Consider the following 20885-nt stretch of genomic DNA (forward strand, 5'->3'; position numbering starts at 1 on the left):
AGAGAGGAATTGTAGAATACTTCTGGAAACAGGCAAGTAACTAGCTATCAGCTATGACGGGCAAAAAGAAAATAAATTCACTGATTGTTAAACATGGTGTGAATAATTTTTGGCATGTTAATTGTAAAGAAAAACAATTTTTTCAGTATTCATACTCCTTTGTCACATTTGTTGTTTTATTTTCTTCTGAGAAATGCCAGACTTTTTTCCAATCAGAAGCAAACTTGAATGAAATATCTTAATGATGCAGAAGGTAATTTCAAGGAGTTAAATTGCAAATTCAAACAATTTTTTAAGTTATGTTTGCTTTGTACAGTGTACAGCATTGTTATAAAAACAATGCTGTACATATCAAAGGCATTGATATGTATAGCATATCAATGCTGTACATATTGATATGTATGTATGGCATACATATCAATATGTATGCCATACATACATATTGGCAATATCAATATCACATATTGATATTGCCATATCAATATGTGATATGGCATACATATCACATACATATGTGATATGTATGCCATACATATCACATATTGATATGTATGGCATACATATCAATATGTGTATTGATACACATATTGTGTCAATACGTGTATCAATACACATATTGTACTATATTACTACTTTATGTAATAATGAATTTCTCATGAAGTATTCATTATAGCATGGACATAATTACCATGCTATAAGAATGCTATAAAAGGCTGCGTGACAAAATTCTATGTTACAGAATTTAGAAACTTGCTGACCTGGAGAATCATTTTTGTACAGGCCCATTTCATTAGAATGTTGTTTTAAAAAAATGAGTTTATTGAATCACAATTCAAAAGCAATTCGAAAGCAATGTCATGAAGATGTCCTCTCTACTGTTTTAGACTGGTAATTTGAAAGAGATGTCAATGCTGGGGAGCCAAAGAGAAGCAATATAGCAGCAACTGATTGCTGAACTGCAACATGCTGAACTGGGAGAGCTAGATATGTAAGGTATCAATGGTAGACAGATGTCGCTAACCATTGCCAAGAATTTGTCAAGTTCATCACCCAAAAAAGATCCATCTAGTCACACGTGGGGTTTATATTTCAGATTTAGCATGTGCATACTCACACATTCTCCACATAGTCATTTATAAATGGCTAGCAGAAAGGGCAAAGACTAATGAAGTGTGTGAATCTGTTTTACCTCAACTTCTGTATTTTGCTATTTTGCTTGAGGCTGCACTAATAATTTGCTTCCACACCAGCAGCATTGTTGCATCTTTCCACAACTTCATGCTTGTCACAAAATGTAGCTGATCTACAAGTATAATATTGAAAAGATGTTTGTGTGTGATTTGTATGTGGGTGTGGTGGGTGGTGGGGGGTTCAGTCTTACTGACTAGAGGCTCTTAATCTTTTCCATTCTCCCAGTAATGTTGACATGCAGTCTAAGCTGTGTCAGGGGCCAGGTACCCCTCATGCCCTTTTTAACACCTCCAGTAGCCTAAAATCACCTGGCTAAAAGTCCCTGCAGAGGCTGGACCTCACTGACAAACTGCTGGAAGTAATCTAAGGTATGGTTAAGTCAATTTATGCTATTGGTATGTAGAACTATAAGTAATCATGAAAGGCATATGTTATTTCAAGATATATTTTACATATATTTTATGAGTTATTAAAAAAAAGCTTATTAATATAGAATTGTGTTTGTAATTTCACAACTCTATATTAATATTAATACATGCCCCTCCCTCCGCGACAGACTGATGACCTGTCCAGGGTGTACCCCGCTTCTCACCCTAAGCATTCGCTGGAGATAGGCACCGGCACCTCTCCGAAACCCACTAGGCACAAGGGTGTACAGAAAATGGATGGATGTAAATATCCCCACAAACACATGCACGCACATAAGGCGCTTTCTCCTCTACATAAAGTATTCAGACCCCTTTAAATTTTTCACATTTGGTTTCATTGCTGCCAATTGCTAAAATCCAAAAGGTTTATATAATTTCTTATGAGTGTAAACTCAGCATCCCATCTTGACCGGAAAAGCAATATAGAAATTTTTGTAAATTGATTAAAAAAGAAAAACTTAAATATCACATGGTCAGATCATCAATGGCCGGATGCTGTCCTTTAGGTTTTTGACTGTCTTTCTCCATGAATGTATTTGAATGCAAACCTCAGAGAGCTCTGAATCTTCAGTTGGGAATGGTCTGATTCCTCTGACAGACATGAACATTAGTATGAAGATTTTTTTTCATTTTTGCCATTCCGTTTGAATATAGCTCACTGAAAGTCAGACAATCCAAGGACACAATGATTAAGTAAGTAAACAAACATGTGCTGGTCCTTTTAGCCTTTGACCCTTCCTCTGCCTTCAGCACAAGCTAGAGGTGGACTGGTGTCAGAAAAGAGAGGGTTCAACAGTAGTTCTTCTTAAGAAGTTTCAGATTTAAATCCATGTTTTTTTTTACATTTTGAAGCTACATTTTAAAAAAAAACATGTTAGAGAGCTGACATGTTGTTGGGTATAACAGCAGACTTTAAATTACCGGTACAGTGTTTTTGGACAATATTCACAGAACTTTACTTACGTACTTATTCCATATTGTATTAAAATATTGGTTTCCTAATATATATATATATATATATATATATATATATATATATATATATATATATATATATATATATATATATATATATATATATATGACAATCATGTTTTTGGACTGTGGGAGGAACCCGGAGAACCGAGAGAACGCACGCATGCACAGGGAGAACATGCAAACTCCATGCATATATATATATAAGCACAATCATTGAGGTTGAGTTGTGGGGTAAACATTACCATGACACGCAACCTATAAGGAGGTCTTAGATTAGGCAAAATATATATGTATTTATATATATATATATATATATATATATATATATATATATATATATATATATATATATATATATATATATATATATATATATATATATATATATATATATATATATATATATATATATATATATATATATATATATATAGTGTAGGTTCTATGGTGAGAAAAATTTCTGATATCAGTAGCATTGTATTGTATCAGTAGCCCAAGCCTAAGTTAGCCTAAGCTTTATCCAAAAGGAACGTTTTAAATCTAGACTAGAAAGTAGACATAGTATTTGCCCCATGGACTAAAACTGGCAGCTGGTTCCACAAGAGAGGAGCCTGATGAATAAAGGATGTGCCTTCCGATTTTATGAAAATCTAAGAGCCAGGAGTAACTAATAACTATATAAGAATCAATTCTCCAAATAGGTTATTTTTGGAGAACTGAGTCATTCTAACTCAGTCAAAAATTAATAAGACATTACTTCTAATAAACCTGTTTTCACCATTCATAATTTATTTATTGTTTCTAGTTTTAGCTAATTTTATATTTCTACTGTTTTTACTTTTAGTAGTTATTAGATTCAATATTCTTTTGTCTTTTCCTCAGTAGTAAGAGTCACCAGTTTAGTGACAGAAGTAATATATAGTAAATACTTTATTCAAAAACTTGTTGAATGAAGTATTTAACTATATTGTTGAATTCTGTTAATAATAGACTTGCATATTGTTGTAAATTGTCAGTATTTATTTCATATACATTTGTATACATATACAATTTGTATATGTATATCTTAAAGTTAAAAAAAATACCAGTACTATTATTTTAAAATCTAAGCCTTATCAGGCAGGTATTTATAGAAAATTACTGAGATTGGATTTGGACCAATCTCAGTCAATAATCTACTGAGATTGGATTGGATTGCTGTTGTCCTGCTTATTTTGTCAGAACAACAGCAAGAGTGAAAAGAGTAAAGTACCGTCATACATACCTCTACATCACTGGTGGAGACTAAGAAATCAGCCAGAAAGATTCCTTACATTGTTGCTCCTAAAGTTGTTAAGTTTTGTTACATCAGTGTTGAGAGTTTAACATTTGTTTTATTAATGTTCATCTGGGGTTTTTAGTATATAACTCAGACAACAAAGAATTATTTTTGTGCCATAAAACTTCACAATTGAATATGAGTAGAGTAACTGGATATACTTGACCTTTGACCCCTGCAGCCTCTCATATTGTCACCTCATGGTCACTCATTGGTTCATTGCTGCTGGTGGATGCATGGTATACATGTGGTATTTAAGTTGACAAGCACATGGTTAAGCACAATCGTTGAGGTTGAGTTGTGGGGTAAACATTACCATGACACGCAACCTATAAGGAGGTCTTGGATTAGGCAAAAATCCTGCATGAATTCCATTATGTTCCTTGTGATGGAGACAGGTGTGCTGCAACAATGAAGTCTTTCAGCTCTTAAATCGAGGCAAGTCCTTGTTTTTCTATTGGTATAACATGTGTTTAAAGTTTAGTGACCCCCACTGTAGCAAATTTGCTCTGATCACATGTTCACATGTGAGGAGGTTTATGCTGAGACAATTACCAAATGAATAATTTGTGGAAAAAAAAAAACAAAACTGAACATCTTGTATTTTCTACCTTACTTCTTCAATCCATGATACGTTTGTGAGAATCCTGTAAATACTCGTGGACCGGTTTTTTTCCATGTATCAAATCATCACTCACAGAGCATACAAACCCAATGGCACCTAAGTTACATATAATGAGCAACATTCTTCAATTAAGATGATATCTTCTTTGAGAGTCTTAGTGTGAGAACACCTTGCCTTTTTTGACAGGCTTATAGAGGCCTTTAACATTTCATGTACAAAAGGTAAATTCTACATGATTCTCCATCACCGTAATGGCGATGGTGATACAATCCCTTCTCCACCTGCCTCTGTCGTTGTGTCCTTGGCAAGACATTTCACCCGCCTTGCCTACTGACGGTGGTCAGGGGTGAAAAAATTTATATTGTAATATCAAATGATGTTGCAAATACATTTGCAGGTAGAAGAAGAAAAAAAAAACTTTTGTGCTAAACAATATTCCTAAACAAATATTTACAGACTTACAACTAACAATTTCACAACAAAAACAAAAACAAATTGGGCCCAAACTAAATCCAAAAAACACTCCCCTCCTCTCAAACAATGGACCTTCCCAATGTGGTTGATTGAAAACACCAGGTCCTTGTCACCATGGCAACACATTATCTCAAAGAGAAGAGAGGATGTTTAAAACAAAATATTAAATAAAGCAAGAATATGGGAAGCACAAAAAACAGCACCTGTTAGGAAGGGGGTAAATCCCTCACACTTCCCTCCCCTTCAGGAGACTCGCTGTAGTTCACAGCGAGACAACAGTAGTTTCTGCAGCTCCCACCATCATATCTGTGAAATATGATTTGTAAACCATAAAAACATATTTTGTGCGTAACTCTGGGTACTTGTAAATATATGGTCAAATGCAACACTACTAAGTTTATTAAGAAATAATATTAAGAAACTCTGAATACAACATAAAAGTACACAACACAAATAAAGTTTTTACAAACATTAAATTTCTACAAACAGAGGTTGTTTAACTTCAACCTCACAAATCTGCTAATTATAAATTCAAACCTTCTTCTATAACTACAAAAAATATAATCAGTGTTTTCAGCAAAGTTGAGGTTTGCCGAAAAAAATTGAACTGACTGTCCAGGACTGATGACCCAAGGTATTTAAAATTTGCCACAGTTTCAACAAGTTTACCATTGAGTGAAACTAGACCCACTTTCAGGTCTTATTTAGGTCATTTAATTTGCTCCACATCCTTAAGAAAATAAAAGTATGGTGTTTCATTAGAGAATTCAATTTTTACAGTGGCAGTAATGCCGGAATTAAAAATAAATAATAACTTTAGGAAATTCTGATTTAGAGATGCATTTACCCCACTAGAGGCAGTAGTAGACCTGAAAAGATGCAACTAAGAAGCAGATTTAGAAGCACTGTGTTGACCTACACAATGTTTAGAAGCACAGTACCAGTCTGTCATGGTGAAGGGAGAGCTGAGTAAAAAGCAAAACTCTTGATTTACCAGTCGATCTACATTACTACCCTCATCTATGGTCATGAACTGTGGCTCATGACCGAAAGAAGATACAAGATACAAGAGGCCAAAATTAGTTTTCTTTCTAAATGGATGGATGTGAGCTGTGCCGAAGTAAATAAAAGAGAGAAGTTCAAATATCTACTGAAAGTGGAACTGCTTCCTAAAGGTGAAAAAATTTCAAAAGAAAATAAAAATGGTGGACCACAGATAATATAGAAACTAGCACCCCCTTCATTTCCGGAGTGCAATGGCCCCATTTCCAAAAATGGTATTGGTTTGCCATGTGGTCCCAGCCCCAAACTTTTTGCAGCAGCGAGGTCCTTCTCACCAATGTGGGATCTACTCTTTAGTCTGGTGCTTTCAGTTTATTTTTTGAATCATCCTCTGTTGATGTTGACTGTTAATCCCACAATGCAGTTCATTGTGGGATTAATAGGATTTACCCTGCAGGGCTGATGAAGTGAAGAAACCAATATTACTGCTTGGTCAGGGCAGACAGGCTGCAGACAGGCTGCAGACAGGCTGCAGCCAGGCTGCAGTGCGCTGCTGCAATAAAAGTCTCCAACAACACAACCATAATTGTTGTTTTTAAAAAAGTCACTAGGAGTCTGGAAAATTGATAAGTACACCAACAAAGTGGATAAGTTGCTAACTTCTTTCATCCTGACCACAGCCCCACTGACCTGCTGTGTCTCTTGACTCTGCCCACTTTGCTGGAATTTTTCAAAATTTGCCTGGGTTTAGCTTTCTGAGGGGTTAAAGTTAAAATTCTACCTTTGTACAACCAAAGCTGTCTGATCTCCTGTTAGTGTACATTTTTTATGTATTGAGGGTTTTAACAAAGACACTTGACAAAATTTAAGTTTGTTACTGGTTTTCACAGCTGTTGACCATGTATTTATGTTTTCTTTTTTTTTTTATCTTTTCATGATGTAAAGCACTTTGAACTGCCCTATTTCTGAAATGTGCTATACAAATAGCACATTTCTATTGACTGATTGATTGATTTTACTTTATCTGATGCTATGCTTGACAATTGACATTATCCAGTATTTCCTACTCACACGCAATGTAAACAGCATGTACAAAGGTTGCAATCTGAGAAAATGAACAGTGAGTCAGTTTTTGATTGCATTTTGCCTGGAAGTGTTGTTAAAGACAAAGATTCAAAATACATCAGAAATGAAAAGAGGGGTGGTGGCTGAAGTGCTGGAGGGCGAGCATACCCTTTGAAGCCTGTCATCTGAATGCAAACACCATTCCCTCAATTGATCTGATGCTTGAAAGGGGTACCGAAATGTTTGGCTTATTTTAGCCTATTATGCTTTGAGAGAGAATATTGTGGATGTGTTATTGACCGTTTCGTTGATCAATGTGCTTAATGTAGGGCTGCTTGGAGAAGAATCAATTGCAGACTCTGTGATTGGATTAGTCAAGTGATCAATGCCGGTCACTGATACATTAACAAGGTAATTATAGGGATGTGGAAGAGCTACACATAATAATTATTTTGCATTACAGGCTTGGAAATAAAGCACACAAACCCCAGACACCCAAGAACTGTGCTCTCAAAGCACTGCTCTCTACTGCTCCTATGGAGAAGATGTTAATCATGTTACTAATGATAACACTTCACACTCCTGCAATAACGAAAAAGGGTCCAGATGGTTAAATTTCCCAGCTGCTCACAGTAATTATTCTCAACAATAAACAGTAACTGCTTCATATGGCTGGGAGTCTTCACTGTTTGCACACACACAAATAAGGTTTTACAACACTGTCACTTCTTATTTTCCACATCTGTTACTGAGTTTTAATTTCAGGAGATGTGGGACAGAAGCCAGAGAAATAAGCATATTTTCAATTAATCATAACTAAGATGATGTAAATATGCTCACAATGAGATAATTCATAATGAAAAGTAATAAGACGTATTCTACTTGCTCACTGCATTCACACACATGAGAACAAAACAAGCAAATGGGTGATATTCATTTTCCATCATCCATCTTAAGGCTGGATTTCAGTTTAAAGCGCTTTTAAGCCAATCACTTTGGCTCTTAAACAAATGTGTAAGAGCCATTAACATTGTTTGCAATGCATTCTAGGTAAATGACATGTGGTTGGTCCGATTGCACTGCTCTGTCATGGTGGGCACTTCACCGCCTTTCCGGCTAGTGCTGGTGCATGGCAGACTGCCCCACGGTACCTCTGGCTGCCCCACATTAGCTTGCCTTATGTGAATGAGTGAATTACTGAATGTAGCGTAAAGTTCTGGACTTCACACTACAGCCTAAATTAGCTGCAAAATTTCATGCAGCTATTTAGTGATGGATTGAACGGCAGATTTATCTAATTAAGTGCACACTCGGTGAAGGCGGATGCTTTTTTCCTCTGAGCCCTGCCTGCTCTGTTTTTGTGCTGTCTTTTGCTCTATGTTTTTTGGAGCCTTTTTCTGCACATCTTCCAAATCTACAAATTTTGAATCTGGTTAACCAGTCTCTCAAAGCAATTGATAAAATTTTCTTGACAAGAAGACTGGGCACAGGAGAGCCCTCCTGTTCTGCAGGGACATACTCGGCAGGATAAACCCTGGATTTATTCATGATAACAAGATTTCTGCTGTTTGGAGCTTGCACATTCTTGGCATATTGACAAATATGTGTCGGGTTGAGCCAAACTAGCGAACACTCAGACTGTTTTGGTGTGGGACAGAAACACAAGTTGGATGCGAGTTTTGCTGAGACTCACAGGACAGCTGAGGATTCTAATACTCACTAACTGGATGGAATCGATCTTGGAGAAGTTGCTAGCTTTGGTTCAGTGGAACAGCCACACTAATTTGGATAATTGGGATGAACTGAATTGTATTGGTGAGACTTACGGTGAGATTGAAATTTAAAATCTACCCGGCCTAAAACATTCTTTGTCTGAATTGGCTTTCCTGTGTCAGCCTTGGAAGGGCTGCATATTTCAAATCTCCTTGAACATATCTAAACATAATCCTCCTTCTTCCCACCTTACCCCCTCCTCTTATCATCCATGTAGCTGGGTGCTCCCAAGGACATGTTCCTAGACAACAAAATGATATCTGACTCTTTGCCGGGAGACACATAATTGCAATACACACACACTCCAAGCACATATACTCCTTGATGTCACCACCTTCCACCCATGTCTGCGTTTTGTCTGAATGTTGCTTTGTGCATACCCTAATGTGTCCTTTCCTCTTTTTATTTCATTACTAGTTAGAAACTGTGGAGTACTCACTATTAACCTAGAAAAGGAATTAGAACGAATTTTGAATCCAGAGACTCATTATTCAGACCAATATCATACTTTTCAGATTATTCTAGTTTATTAGTAATTTTAGAAACTGTGGAGTACTCACTATTTACTATTTATTTAATATTGCTGAATTTAATTTAGATTACATTTTAGATTGTTATGCAGAGAGACTCCTATTATTGCCACCCAGAAAAGAAATTAGAACAATCTTAGAATCCAGGAAAACGTATTCCAGAACAGAAACACTTAGTTTTTATTATTACTTAGAAACTGTGGAATACTCATTAGTTTTACAAATTTTGAAAGTCCAGAGAATATTTACTTTTAAGCATAAGTATGTTAGTAGATCTGCTTGCTAAATAAGGATCTAAAAACCCATAAGAGGGATTAGAACAAACTTAGAATCCAGCAATTCTGAACAAGAATTACTTATACCTATTTAGCAACCCACATCAGGAATATCTAGTTTATATATTTTAGATCAACATGATCAGATCCTGTTTCTTCTTTCCTTTGGTTTGTTATTTTGTGTAAACGACGTTGAATTTCCTTGTTGTTGCAAATGTGCTACATAAATAAAATTGGCTTGCCTTGCAATTACAATATGAACTACAGTACAAACTGATGAGTGTCTAAATATGGTATAGCTGGCAAGAAATTATTAATACATTTTGAATCATCCCAAGCATAGACACAGGCTAGAGCTACAGATATGGCGTAAAGTTTGCCAACCACAGTAACAAAGCGACCATTGACATTGTGATATGGTTTCAGAGGAAGTGTACTAGTGTAATAAAGTGTGCTGATTTACTGATTAAAATGTCAGTCTTTTTAATAAATCCTGTTTCCTAGAAACTTTCCCTAGAAGATTAAATGATATCTGTCCAACCCAACCTCTCTTTAAAGCGATACACTCAGATCCTTGTGAATTTAAGGAGGGCTACATCGGTGAGTGGATGATGGGATGATTTAGACCTTTCACATTAGCAAACTAACATCACTAGGAACTGTAAAAATATATATATATTTACAGAGCCATGCATGCTCCTTGAAAGTTTCAAAACTTGAATGCAGCTGAACAGCACTATTCAAAAATATTTACATCATAAAACACAAGGGTTTGCATGTTAATTTTGAGAAAAAAAGTTAGATAAGGATAAAATCATCACCTTATAATATCTGTTCATTCTTTTGGATACAGCAAGCTGGAGAGCAAGAGATCTTCAAGGCTTTAGAAACACCAAACAGTGCTGGGTTTAAAAGCATGCGTTGCTGACAACTAATTGAAGGCCAAGCGGACCTTTGAAGAGGGCTTCTTTGTCCAGCGAATGGGGAAGGGAGCTTAGTAGAGCTGCTTGGTATTCCCACTGAGGCTTTCTGTCTTTGGCTACCATATGGGAGAGAGAAAACAGCCATATAAGTACTTAAGTAAAGTTTATATTTACACATGAATCCTCTCAGCTTTGCCTTAATTCAGTGGAAAAACAATATCCAGGCTGAAGCAAGGCTACCAGTATAAGCACTTATGCAAAGTTCAAATTAGCAATGGAAATTTCAACCTTGGCAGGACTGTGCAGGAGTGCCTCTGCAGCTGCTTAAACTAATTTCTCTAGGTTTTGAGTGTGGTGTAGTGTGAACAGTGTAGTGCAAGGTGTGAAAACAAAAACTCTGAAACTAATTAGTGTTTCACTTCATCCATAGCATTTACTGCTTTTTTTGTGTCAGCCGTTCCTGTACAAAGTCAGCCGAACAAGTCATAATCATAAAGTTTTGCTCAACATTTCTGATTGCATCTTTAAATCTTATTAAAATTGAAGGTTTATTGTACTGATGAAGATTAATATGCTTTGTAATCCAACATAAAGAATCATATAAATTTAATATCTATAACAGCCTTAATCAGTTCCATCCCTAAACAGTTTTGGTCCCATTGTTAGAGAGAAGAATGACTAAAGGACTGTAAACTGTTGATGAGAGGGCATTTGAATAATTAAGACTAATCCAGTTTTAAGTACAGGTCTCATCACATCGCCATTATGTTTGAACGACAAAATCCAGAAAATATAAAGAAAACAAGCTGTGTTGCTTTATTTAAAGTGCTAACATCATACAGCACTGGGTGATGTCTTTGTGGCTACGCTACTCTTTGCTGGTACATTCCAGCCGAGCTCTTTGACTAGCTGGTTAAAAATCTTACACTAGCTAGTAAAAGATAGTCGACTTAAATATAGTCAAAGATCTCATGGATAGACTATCTCATTGATAGTCTTTTGATGAAATAGACTACAGATACTACCAATACTATACTATCGATAACATCAGAATAGTATCGATGAGATATCTCATCAAACTCAACATGTCAGGTTGAGTTAAAATTGAGGTATAAATGTCACAATCGCAAGTAACGACGATTGTACAACGGTGGGAATAATATGCGGGAATAATAAACTTTCATGGTTTTTTCATGATTTTTTCTTATAGTATTTTTTACAGTCGCTTTGGTTCATTTCTCTAAGCAGAACTGAAATTCTCAAAACCACTTGTTCAATCTTCAAATTATTGTTCCGCAGGAGCACATCTAAAAAGGTTTGTCATTTCTGTCAGCAACTTCCTAATGCTTTTGTACATCATGTCAGTGATTATGTACAATTTTATGGGTTTTTTTTTGTAATTTGTTGGGTCACTAAACCAGATGGACCCAATTTCGGTGACTTTGTCATATTGATCGAAATGTATTAGAAAGTCTCTGTTGAGGTACACAATGTTTAACCATAATTTCATTGCATAAGTGTTAATATGTAAAATGCTTGACCAGGTTGTAATTATGTGTTACTCTAAGATGAATCATTACTTTTGCCCACATAAGTAAAAGCGAAGCACTAGATCAGTTAATGATCAACCAGTTATCTGAAATAGCTCAAAGGTATATCAACAGGCAATATAGCCACAACGTCCCATTTGAGGCAATGAAAAGATTTGGATGGGGTCAAAAGCCACAGAGAACAAGGAGAGTGAGGTTGTGACAGAGGAAGGAGTTACAGGGCAAGACAGAAGAAGAATCAGAAGAAGCTGAGGACACGTCCCAATTTCCATCACTCCAACATCATCAGAATATGATTTGCGACCCACAACAAGATTTTGAGGTAGTTGCTCTCGTCCTGCTTTTCATTCCTTAACTCCACCGAGGAGTTTTCATCAGCATGAAGATGGAAGACTGAACTCTAATTCCTCAAATTCCATAAGACAGTTTCAAAACATTGTCCTGAGCCGTATGCAATGAAATTTCGTTCTGTATATACCCCTGTGAATAAAAAATGACAATAAAGTCAGTCAAATTCTAAGACTAAGTCAATGTAAAGATTTTATTGAAAATGTCTTATGTTGCCATTTCTATTTTTTTTCCTTTAATGCATTTTTCAAATCATTTTTGACATTTGCAAAACAGTAAGTGCCTTTCTCAAAACAATATATACAAACAGAAAAATATTTTGTAGACATCAATAGAAGAGCTGTGATCGGATGGAGATGGAAGAGCTTGATTTGTTTCACTGATTATCTGTCTCATGCCATACTGTCACAATAAGAAATCTAGACTGTCAAGTTGAGTCAGCAATTTTTGTTAGTGTGGTTGTTTTACATTTGCTTTTATCAAAAGTGGCTTTATGAATAAACTCTGACTAATGGATGTCCAGAGCTGCATTGTTAGCACTGTTAACAGTGCATAGCACTGTTGCTTTGCAGCAAGAAGCTTCTGCATTCGATTCCTAGACTGCATGGAGATTGCATGTTTTCCCAATGCATTCATGCATTCAATGCATTCATTCTCTGGGTACTCCAACTTCCTCCCATAATCCAAAAGCATTACTGTTATGTAATTATAAAACCCTAGAGGAAATTATAAGTCAATTAAGCTCCAGTTCTTGCTATCTGGATGTCCTACCCACACATTTCTTTAAGAAAGTCCTGCCTGTTGTTGTTACTGATCTGATCCAAATAGTAAACTCATCGCTCTCATCAGGCGTTTTCCCCCAGGCTTTGAAAACGGCAGTAATCAAACCACTGATAAAAAAGAACAATCTAGATAAATCACTACTGCAGAATTACAGGCCGATCTCCAACCTCCCAATCATCAGCAAAGTTATTGAAAAAGTTGTGTGTAAACAGTTAAATAGCTTCCTAACGATAACCAACCGCTTTGACTCCTTCCAATCTGGTTTCCGGTCTCACCACAGCACAGAAACTGCCCTCGTAAAAGTGTTCAATGACATCCATATAAATACAGACTGTGGGAGAACCACAGTGCTGGTTCTGTTGGACCTCAGTGCAGCTTTTGACACTGTTGACCATGACATACTACTGAATCGACTGGAGAGTTGGGTCGGACTCTCCGGTCCAGTGCTTAACTGGTTTGAATCATACATAAAGAACAGGGATTTCTTTGTTTCAATTGGAAACTTCTCATCAAAGAGGTCAAAGGTCACATGTGGGGTACCCCAAGGTTCAATCCTAGGACCCCTCTTATTCAATATCTATATGCTCCCACTAGCTCAGGTTATAACAGGAAATAATATCAGCTACCATAACTATGCAGATGACACACAGCTCTACATTACGATGTCACCAGGAGACTCAGAACCCATCCAATCACTGAACAGATGCTTAGAACAGATAAATGTGTGGATGTGCCAAAACTTCCTCCAGCTGAACAAAAACAAAACTGAAGTTATTATTTTTGGACCTAAAGATGAACGATCTAGAGTTATAGATCTAGAGTCAGTGCACAGCTTCAGTTATTACAACTAAAAACCAGTGATCAGGCCAGAAACCTGGGAGTAGTGATGGACTCTGACCTGAACATTCAGAGCCACGTAAAGACAGTCACAAAGACGGCCTTCTATCACCTGAAGAACATTTCCAGGATTAAAGGATTAATGTCTCAGCCAGATCTAGAGAAACTCATCCATGCGTTTATCTTCAGTCGTATTGATTTTTTTAACGGCGTCTTCACAGGTCTGTCCAACAAATCAAACAGCTGCAGCTGATCCATAATGCTGCTGCTCGTGTTCTCACTAAAACCAGGAAGATAGAGCACATAACACCAGTTTTAAAGTCCCTCCACTGGCTCCCTGTCGCTCAAAGAATAGACTTTAAAATACTGTTGTTAGTTTATAAATCACTGAATGGTTTAGCACCACAATACATTAAAGATCTGCTGTTATTGTATCAACCTTCCAGACTTCTCAGGTCTTCTGGTTCTGGTCTGCTCTGCATCCCCAGAATCAGAACCAAACGAGGAGAAGAGGCATTTAGCATCTATGCACCAAAAATCTGGAACAAACTTCCAGAAAACTGTAAAACAGCTGAAACACTGACTTCCTTTAAATCTCAACTAAAAACCCACTTGTTTAGAGTTGTATTCAAAACGTAATCAATTGCAAATTTATTGACGGAATCTGACTATGTTGTGTTTTTATTGTTGATTCTATGTTGCATTGTATTTTTGTGTTTGATTTGATGTAAAGCACTTTGAAATGCCTTGCTGCTGAAATGTGCTATACAAATAAAGTTTGATTGATTGATTAATTGGTGTCTCTAAATTCTCCTTACATATGTGCGTGTGCGTGCGTGTGTGCATGTCTGTGTGTACCTGGTTGTTTGTCTTGTGTGTCTCTGAACTGGCAACCTGTCCAGAGTGTACTCTGCTGGAGATGGGCAGCAGCAACTCTTATGGCCGCACAAGAATATGCATATTATTGTTGTGGATGGATAATCTATTCATGGAAACAAGACGTTGCTGGCTGTGGCATTTTTGTGTTTGTCTGGATTGTAACATAGCATAACATATGAGAGTTGCTTACTGAATAACTTCCAGCAGAGTTGTCCATCTGGATAAATGAACATCCAACCAGTGCATTCTGGGAGATTAGACAAGGCCCACTTGGCTACATTCAATATTTACCAAGGAGGCAGCTGTTAACACTATTCTTACTGTTATTCTGCGTGTGCGTGTGTGTAGGGGTGTGTGTGACAGAGAGACAAGACAGGACTGCGGTGCTTGTGGTTTAAATTTTTAAATAAAATAAATATTGAAAATACTGAAACATTTTCCAGTATCGGAATAATTTAAAAATATTATTCAAATATGTATTATTTTTACTAGGGCTGACATTAAAATAGAGCTGGAAAAAGAAGTGATGATTTGCATTGCTGGATTTCACAAAGTTGTGGTGTTTTCTCAAAACAGCAGAACAGCATGGATTGTCTGGGTTATTCTGTTCTGAGAAATGTATCAAAAGTGATTGAAAAAAACTATTAAAAGCTTTGAAGTGAAGTGGTTAGGTTTTCTTTTCTTTTTTAGGTCACAAAGATTACAGTAATTAATGGACAAGCTACAAAACTCTGGTGATTAAGTAATTTTTCACTGATTGCTACAAAATTCATGACTCAAAAACATGTTTTTTGATTTGTTTGAGCCAGTATTTTACTGCAATAAACCGATAACCCATGATGAATTCCATGAAGGATGGGTAGTGAAGTGTAATGAGGGTCTATGTTAAAGTGAAAACATAAACCCTCAAAACATAAACCTCATCTAAACACCCAGTGTCTAGATGAGAAAAAATAGAAACATTTTCAGGCAAGCCAATAATGCAGGTAGACATAATCTGGGGAAAATTATAACCAATAAAAGAATAACATTTCTATATACAATATGTGTTATGCATGTTTTCACATGGGATTTGAATTTGGCATCAATAACATGAAAGCATGGATCCATCCTGCCTTATATCAACGGTTCAGGCTGGTGGTGGTGCAGTGGTGTGGGGGATATTTTCCTGACACACTTCGGCCCTTTCGTACCAACTGAGCATCGTGACAGAACCACCGTCTACCTCAGTATTGTTGCTGACCATGTCCATCCTTTTATGACCACAGTGTTCCCATCTTCTGATGGATGCTTCCAGCAGAATAATGTGCCATGTTATAAAGCATGAATCATCTCAGACCGGTTTCTTGAACATGACAATAACACAACTGGTTTCACTGAACTTAAATGGCCTCCACAGTCACAGATCTCAATCCAATAGAGCACCTTTGAAATTTGGTGAAATGAGAGATTTGCATCATGGATGCGCAGCTGACAAATCTGCAGTGATGATGCTATAATATCAATATGAACCAGACTCACAGAGGAATGTTCCAGTACCTTATTGAATTTCTGCAACAAAGGGTTAAGGCAGTTCTGAAGGCAAAAGGTGTTCCAACCTGGTACTAGTAAGGTGTACCTAAACAATGGACAGTGAGTACATACCAAGAGAGTTCAGAAGTGTTTTTTTGGTAACTTCTTACATTCCACCCTCAGTTGTTGCTGACACTGCATGGGATGTTATCAGTTTGGTTGTTGCTAAGCTACAAACACAATACACTTGTGGCAATAGTGATTCTAACCATAATTCACTTTCTGCCACACTGCGAACATTTCAAAAGATTGTCAGATGCTCTTCAAGAGAACATAACACACTGGATTTGTTTTAGACAATGTGAAAGCAAGACTTCCTCTGGGTAAATCAGATCAAAGCCTTGTTTTTCTCTGCTCAGAGTATATTATTCTGAGCATACTACTTTTCTTCTGGGTGTCAAAGTAGGCCTAAATATCCTCATATGTCCATCTTTGATGTCTTTCCAAAAATGTCAGCTTCTGAAATAAGAGCAACATTTAACAAAATGCATTTTTAATCCTCCAAAAGCTGCCATTCATGTTGTTTATGTGTCATGAATATGCGCATCTGTACTCACAAAGAACCAGTCTTATTTACAAAATCTCCTGGTTTCCCATGTTTATTTATTGTAGAAAGGGGTCTGTTCTGAACTTCCGACAAATGTTTGTTGTCTGAACCATCTTCTGGCACCACAGCAGAGAAAAGGGAGACAAGAAAGAACACACAGGAGTAAAGGACTCCTGTCCATCCTGTCTTTTCATTTACTTTGAATAGACAGGATGATTCTTCTGCCCACCCTCTGCCATCCTTCTCATTTCCAGAGCAGGTTTCCATGACAACACAATGGGAGGTCAGAGGTCAGGTGTGGTGTAAGGTGGGTCTGGCAGGTGTCTGAAAGTGGGTCCATCTGATTTAGTGATCCAACATAATCAGACACCAATTCTACACTAAAAGTAGAATGACGGACAAGCAGTGACAGCTGAGCTGATAAGCATGAGATTGCCATTGATGTGTATGTGAGTGTGTGTGTGTGGGGGGGTGTATCATGTATTTAATACTATGTGAGGACCATTTTCCAGACACCTTGGGAAATTGTGGGGACATACCAAAAGCCTGGTCCCCACAAAAATATGATTAAGGGTTAGGGATAAGCTAGACGTTAGGCTCAGGAATGAATGGAAGTCAATGGAAAGTCCCTGCAAAGAGAGACAAGTCTGTGCGTTGATGCATGTGCGTGTGCATGTGTGTGTACTGAGGAATAACAGAAATCTGTTAATGCTCTCTGGTGATGACATTTACAGCACTGAGTCTGTACTCAGTGCTAAGGAAGATGATGATAGATCTAGAAAGATGCTGCAGGATGAAGATGAGCACTTTCCTAAAATTTGCCAGATGGTTCATTTGGCATAACTGGCACTCTTCCAAAGGAGATTGCCACTTAAAGTGCAGTTCTAGGAACAAACAGGTTGTTTTATCTTTTAATTAGAGCATTTTACAAGATCCAAATACAGATGGATGTAATTCTTAAAAAACATTTTTCCTGGACATTGATGCTAAAGACATGATAAAGTTAATCATTTAATGTGTGTTCTATTAAAAACACACAGAGGGTTATGCTGGGAATTGTCCATTTAATCTTATTTTTGAAAACTATTTGTTTTTCTTTTTGAAATATAAAAAAACACCTGGCTGTTAGTACTAGAAGTAGTACAAGCACACAGCCTTAAAAATTGTACTTGATGAGGGGTGGCCAAAGTTACCAAGAGAGTTCCCTTGACAACTTTCTTGGAGAATTTGTTTGTTCCAATCATTAAAGTTTGTTCTCGTGTTCTAAATAAAATAAAGTGAAGACGAGACATTACAACTCTTTACGTTTCTTTTCTGTGTGAACAACTTAAAAAATCTGGATATAAAATTGTTTCATGGGGTGTCATTTCCTCAAATTCTATTGGCTTGTTGGAGTTGACATTCAAATAAATTCCTCTCAAAATAACCACACAGACAAGAGGGCTTATGTTGACTCTTTACTCAAGCCAGGTGGAGTAGGGTAAAACTGAGAACATACAGATTTTCCATTGGCTTCCATTCATTTCTGAGCCTAATGCCTAGCCTTAACCCTAAAACAGAAGCAAACAAAACAGCATTTAAATGTATAATACATTTGTTCTAAAGAAAATATTTAGCTCAAAGCTGTAAAAGTTTTCTTGCAAACACCTAAATTATTCTTGATCAATAAAATATCAATTGCAAAATTGCAAAACAGTGTTTTCAAAGACCAACAGAATCTTTAAGAAGTGGCAGTGTTACAGAGAGAAAACCGTACTTTGTGTTCTCCTGCCTTGTCTCCTTTTGATGACGTCATAAAATACTAGCAGACTATTAAATGTAGTACCTAAATTCCGCCTCTAGGTGACACCAACCAAACACTTCCATAACAAATCTGTGTAATGTCAACAAACTGACATGCAACAGCACACTCCCCATCTGAAAAACCAAGTGTTTCACCTTTTACAACATTCTCAAACATATAACAGATTATGCTTTGGAAAAAATAAGCACTCCCAGGTCATAAGAATAACTTTATGGCATCTTCTTCTGCCACTCTCACCTGAACTGTATGAACAATTTCATATTTATTGGAGCACACCTCAGCAATGATACCCATAGGCCAGACATTGCGTTTCATTACATTGTCTCTAAGATGTTCCCAGCACACCCTCACAACACTTTTGGGCCTTACCCTCTCTAAGGACTCCAAGAAAGGTGGGTAATCTGAACTGTCGTTCAGCCCGTAAGCACAAACAACAGTCAGGACCCGTCCCCCCACCCATAGGCGGAGGGAGGCTACCCTCTCATTCACCGGGGTAAACCCCAATGTCCAGGCGCCGAGATGGGGAGCAACAAGTATGCCCAATCCTGCCCGATGCCTCTCACTGTGGGCAACTTCAGAGTGGAAGTATGTCCAGCCCCTCTCAAGAAAACTGGTTCCAGAACCAGAGACAACTATTTCTAACCGGAACCTCTCAACCTTACACACTAGTTCCGGCTCTTTCTCGACCAGAGAGGTGACATTCCACGTCCCAAGACCCAGCTTCTGCACCCGAGGATCGGACTCCCAGATTCCCCTCTCTCGGCCACCATCCATCACACACTGCACTCGATCCCTTTGGCCCCTCTCACGGGTGGTGGGCCAATGAGAGGGGGGACCCATGTTTCCTCTTCTGGCTGAGCCCGGCCAGGCTCTATGGGAAAAAGCCCAGCCACCAGTCGCTAGCCATTGTGCCCCACTCCAGGCCTGGGTCCAGAGTAGGGCCCCGGTGACCCGTGTCCGGGCAAGGGACACCAAATCCAAAGTTGCCATTCGTCATCAGTGTCTTCTGGCTGCGCTTTGTCTGGTCACTCACCTATCTATCACTCACCAGATAGGACCTATCTGCCTTGGGTGACCCTACCAGGGGCATGAAACCCCAAACAGCATAGCTCCCAGGATCATTGGGGGATTCAAACCCCTCTACCATGATGGCAGGCCAAGGAGAGGACTTCACATTATAATGAAATGTAAAAAGGGTATCACATTCCCTCTGTTGTACACTAAATCTGTGTTCTGGACACCAGAAACAACAGAGTGGTACAGATGGGAAAAGTAAACCATATGACTTTCAGAGTAAAATAGTAAAATAGTGCTGGCTGCAGCAGAGAACAACGCAGAGGAAGAGGGAGACGTCGTAGCTCAAACACTATGTGCTGTGGTCACACAGTCTGCTTATTCAACCTCTGTTTCCACCCCAAATCTATTCCCGTTCTCAGTGAGTCATTATCAGCCTCGCTTTGCCCTGCTTTATCACGCTCCCAGATAGTGAAGTGTGGGAGAGTACATATTTACCTCTACTTTGTGAGAAATGCCACAATCACTTGTCACTAAATAGACATCTTTGCTACAACAGTCAAAGACAGTCTCTTACCCACAATATGAGATGAAGAAATCAGAAACCATTTAGTGATCTCCATTTGAAACTGAGCAACAATTGATTACTGAGTAATCAATCAGTAAATGTTAGTACAGACATTCTTACATATGTGTAATTAACAGAAACCAATGACACAGTATTTTATGCATCACTGTACAAAATATTTGCAATATATGAGTGTTTAATCTTCTATAAATGTATATGTTAATAAATGCAACAAAGTATAAGTTCCAAAACTTGATCCAGCTTGAAAGCAGGTGTATATACAAGTGTATAGATAAAATATACTAAAGAAGACATATGAAAAGTTGACTTTTTTAGCCCTTAAATAATTCTTACGTGTACTTTGTGTGTTTAGGAATGCAAAAAATTACATTGATTCTCTC

This window comes from Gambusia affinis, linkage group LG05 (assembly GCF_019740435.1).
Source record: "Gambusia affinis linkage group LG05, SWU_Gaff_1.0, whole genome shotgun sequence".
Lineage (NCBI taxonomy): Eukaryota > Metazoa > Chordata > Actinopteri > Cyprinodontiformes > Poeciliidae > Gambusia > Gambusia affinis.